This window comes from Eurypyga helias, unplaced genomic scaffold (genome assembly GCF_000690775.1).
Source record: "Eurypyga helias isolate BGI_N326 unplaced genomic scaffold, ASM69077v1 scaffold8380, whole genome shotgun sequence".
Taxonomy (NCBI): Eukaryota; Metazoa; Chordata; class Aves; order Eurypygiformes; family Eurypygidae; genus Eurypyga; species Eurypyga helias.
In genome coordinates this window covers 2,686-6,854 of record NW_010223746.1, presented here as the reverse complement: position 1 = coordinate 6,854, position 4,169 = coordinate 2,686, and the positions used below count along the sequence as shown (strand labels likewise).

The 4,169-nt window shown below is 34.6% G+C and overlaps 1 protein-coding gene across 1 annotated transcript in view; it reads right to left on the bottom strand.

Moving 5' to 3' along the window:
• Window positions 1–2,990: 2,990 nt before the first annotated feature.
• GPR85 (G protein-coupled receptor 85) overlaps window positions 2,991–4,169 on the bottom strand; it is a 3,843-nt gene continuing 2,664 nt past the window's right edge. Inside the window, exon 2 of the mRNA XM_010151202.1 lies at window positions 2,991–4,169. This exon is cut by the window's right edge and continues 1,486 nt beyond it. The gene's annotated coding sequence lies outside the window, so the exon portion shown is untranslated.

Here is a 4,169-nt window from a genome sequence, read left to right as displayed (position 1 = left end):
AAAACAAAGCAGAAAAAAAGGAAAAACACCCACCGTTTTTCTTTGAATTTCTGATCTCACTTTTTACTTCAGCTTAACTTCATTCCTCGATAAATGTAACAAACACAGGAAGTTCTTATCTAATGTGCATATGCTTTGTGTTACCTATGGTTTAGCTTCATGCGGGTTAGATTACTCCATTTCTGTTTTCAGTAATTGAGAGCTGACTGTGTAACTGTGAAAGAGCCCAGCAACCCACAGTTTTATTCGACATTCGCTAAAAAAAAAATTGTTTGTCAAAATACCTCTCTAATTCACCTCAAAAATCATCATCGTTCCTTTTTATATTATTTTTTAAACCCATGAGTAATCGCAGCTTGCTGCAATACTGCATTCCTATTAATATAAATAAAATGTTCACATGCTTGAAAGGCAAAGCAAAGACAAGTGAACAAACTCAATGCGCTTAAAATGAGATAGATACAGTGAACTCCTCTTCCCCCAAGGCCTAGAGACTGACGGAAAGCCATTTTGTTATAATATTTTGTTGCTGTACCCAAAACTCTGCATTAATTCGGCTAACTGTACGCTTTGTTCATTCAGAGCGTCATTAGCACTGAATACGCTTTAAAAACATCATAAGCTCTTGGGCAATGCAACAGTAACAGTGGTTTCTTTATGAAGGAGTTGGGAGATGGGAAGATGTTTCTGCTGCCCCCTCCCCATTCTCATTTTCCTCTGCATAACCTGAACAGCACCTACTTCATGACCAAAGCCAAAAGACAGATACCCAGCTCGCTAGCCAAGCACCATGGCGTGATGACTCCATGAACTACAGAGGCAGCTGGGAGGAACTGGTGGTCTCTGTCTTCAGGAAGGGAAGCCAGACACTGACAAACCTTGGGAACCTGCTGCAGGAGCTTATCTACTGGGGAGGAGGGATGGCTGAGACACCTCTAAGGAGGAGGAGAAATGTAAGACTCAGTATATGAAAACATCTAATCTTGAAGAAGGATTGATGGAGAGCCAGTGAGGCAACAGAGGGAAGGAAAGCACAGAGGCAGACAGCATTTTCTCAGTTCTTAATCCTTTTTCTGCCATCAGGAAAATTAAAAATACTAACTTCACATTACCCATGAGCATTAAAGATCAATGCTGATATAAAATAGTGTGATATACCTTGCAATTCTGAAAGAGAAGAGTAACCTGCCAGCCCTGTATCCTAGCTGTGGCAACACCTTAACTCCTGTACGGAAGTGAAAGCAAAAGGCTTTTCATACTGTGACACAACAGTGTACTGAATTGGAATAAACCTTCTTGCTCCTTTGAATTTACACCCTAATCCATTAGGTTTGATATGCTGACTAGGATCAAAACGACACCGATGACAAAAACTGCTAGTACTGCTTTAATTCATCTATACATATAATTCTTGTCGGAGTCTGCCTAAACTACTTGACATCCTGTGCCAGTGAGTTCCACCGAGTAGTAACTTTGCATAAAATGTTACTTCATATGTTGCCTTTTAATTTCACTGAACATCCCCCTGTTCTTTTAACACTGGAGAAAATAAAAGGAAATACTTCTATCACAAGACTTCTTACTGGAACAGTTACAAAAAGTCACTTTAAAAAAAGTCTCTCTCCTCTGTCAGGTAGTAATACAGTTGTGTATTTTTCAGTTAGTCAAAGGAATTATGTTCATATCAAAAGAAAAACATTTAGCAAAATATTTGCTTTCAGACTTGTTTACTGTTTATTATTTTAATTTACATCAGTTACTGCTTGCAAAACTTCCAGGGAAATAATTTTAAATTGTTTTTATTTTTTTCTTTTCCCACTGCATAGTAAATACAGCCTTCTTAGTATTTCAGAAGCATAATACTATAGAAATGTTAGGGCCTGCTTCTGCTCCAAATGAAGTTAATGGGAAAACACCAACTGACTTTATTAGGAGTTAGGTCAGGCCCCAGATTTGCAGCTGTTGAAATTTCATAGTTGAAAATTTTCTGGCTAATCTTCAGAACCGACTACTTCTACAACTGTAACACTATTTACAACTTTATTTATATGTAACTTGTTTATTACAATATGTAATATCAATGTTCCTTGTAAAGGTTACTATTTTATAGAAATTAGACTGAAGTTATTGCCAATCAACCTTTTAATAAACGTAAGTGGGATAACTTTCAGAATTTTTCTCGACATACGATTCAGTTTTTATTCTCTCTTGCTATCTTTGACAATTGCTTAACTACCTTAATTTCAAAGCCTTTTTCAGTGTAATAAAAAAGTCCTTTTGGTAGAAGTTTATTGGTCCCATTTCAAATTACGTTCTGAAACATTCTTGTACTGATGAGGACTCATTATTTTAGCAATTTTTCTGTTTCAACACAGTATATAAAGCCATGCCCTTCAACCAATCAACCTCAGTATAAAAGTGTAAGTGAGGTCAAACAGATTGCTCACTAAATCTTTGATCAAGTTGTCTGATCACATATAGACACAACTCTCTGAATTGTTGCATATGTTGTATAATGTTATCATACAAATTTAAGCATTTCTGTTATTGACTGCTGCTTGTGTATGTATATATTAACTTGCTGGTCATAAAACTACAACAAAGAACAAGATATACCAATACTGAATTAAGACCTCTAGTCTTGTCTCTCCAAAAATTAAGAAAAATCTGTGTTCTTAATGATTGACCAACTCATGATGTTGTGCTTCAAATATACACATTTTCCAAAATTAAACTGTGAAGTTAATGTCAAATACTGTGTTGTAACTTTAAATATAACTGACATATTAGAACAGATAGATGGGTAATTATGATAAACTACACAATAGTGCTACTGTAGATAATATCATTTATCAATTCTGTGGTCCCCATCATTCATGCATTTACAGTTTGGGAATACAGTGACTGCAAAGGATAATAATTCATAATGGCTACATTCTCAGTACTTCATGCTAGCTCACTAGACAAAATAAAAAAAGGTTAATTGCATAACTGGAAAAATGTAAAATTTTATTCCAAGAAAATTAACAAGCTACACAGGTAAATTTTGGCAAATGCAACTTTATATTGAAATCCACACATCTGTATCTTAAAGAAGGAAAGACTCACAGACTCTAATGTATTTCTAAAATACTAAGAAATCATATTATATGCTTTCACAAGTTAAAACTTAAATAATTTAAAACAACCAATACACCAAAATGTGCAGAAAATATAAACAAGACTGTGCCTTCAGTAGAATAAATGCTTCACAAATTGTGCAAGATATCATACTAAGGCTGCGGTCTCCCCATGACAGCTGTCTTAAAATATAAACATACATCAACTGCCTGTGTTTCTCAGAACAAACTAGAAAGGGCGGCACACCTAGAAAAAAATCGTATCATCCCAGTGATGTGCATACTGATTTTGGGAACCATTGGAGTAAAAAGGAAAAAAGAGGACTAAGTGGGCTTTCATGCACTCCCAAATGACTGACCAGAGTTATTGATTCAATTTTCTTTGCTTATTTGCTTCAATGCTAAACAAAATGGAAGATACTAGATAACCCTTTAAGGCAACATGTGTTTATTCTGTATAATTATAACTGTTCAATTATGACTGGATATTATCATTAACGTTGCCTAACAGACTGATATCTAGCTTTTTAAAAAATATAAATAAGAGTCTATTAAACTTTATACCAAATCAGCAAAAACCACAGAATACAGTTAAATGCTAGTAATTTCACTGTTAAGGAAAATGGTATTTAGAAAGAGTAATATATTTGGGGAAAAAAAAAAGTAAAGTCTAAAACTGAACAAAAATACTGCTTTGGAATGCTCCCCAAAACTTACTCACAAGGCAAACAGATTTGTAAGTGTGATAATCCAATAATGCATGGCACATCTTTAATCAGTTACAGTACTTGAGTCCCCAGTTTTCAGTCTTTGCAAAACAATAATTGTATGAAATGTTTTAAAGGTCTTCAGATGTCTAAAATTAGTTTTATCAACACATTAACCTCATATCAACTTAATTTATTAAGATGTCCAATGCTAATCTTTTTGATGGTCTTATTTTATGTAGTGATATACACAGCATTTAGCACTGATACTTAGCACCTGCTACTTTCATAATCTAGATTTCAACCACATAAAGGAATTCAGGGCAGTAGTTCAGTCCTTTGT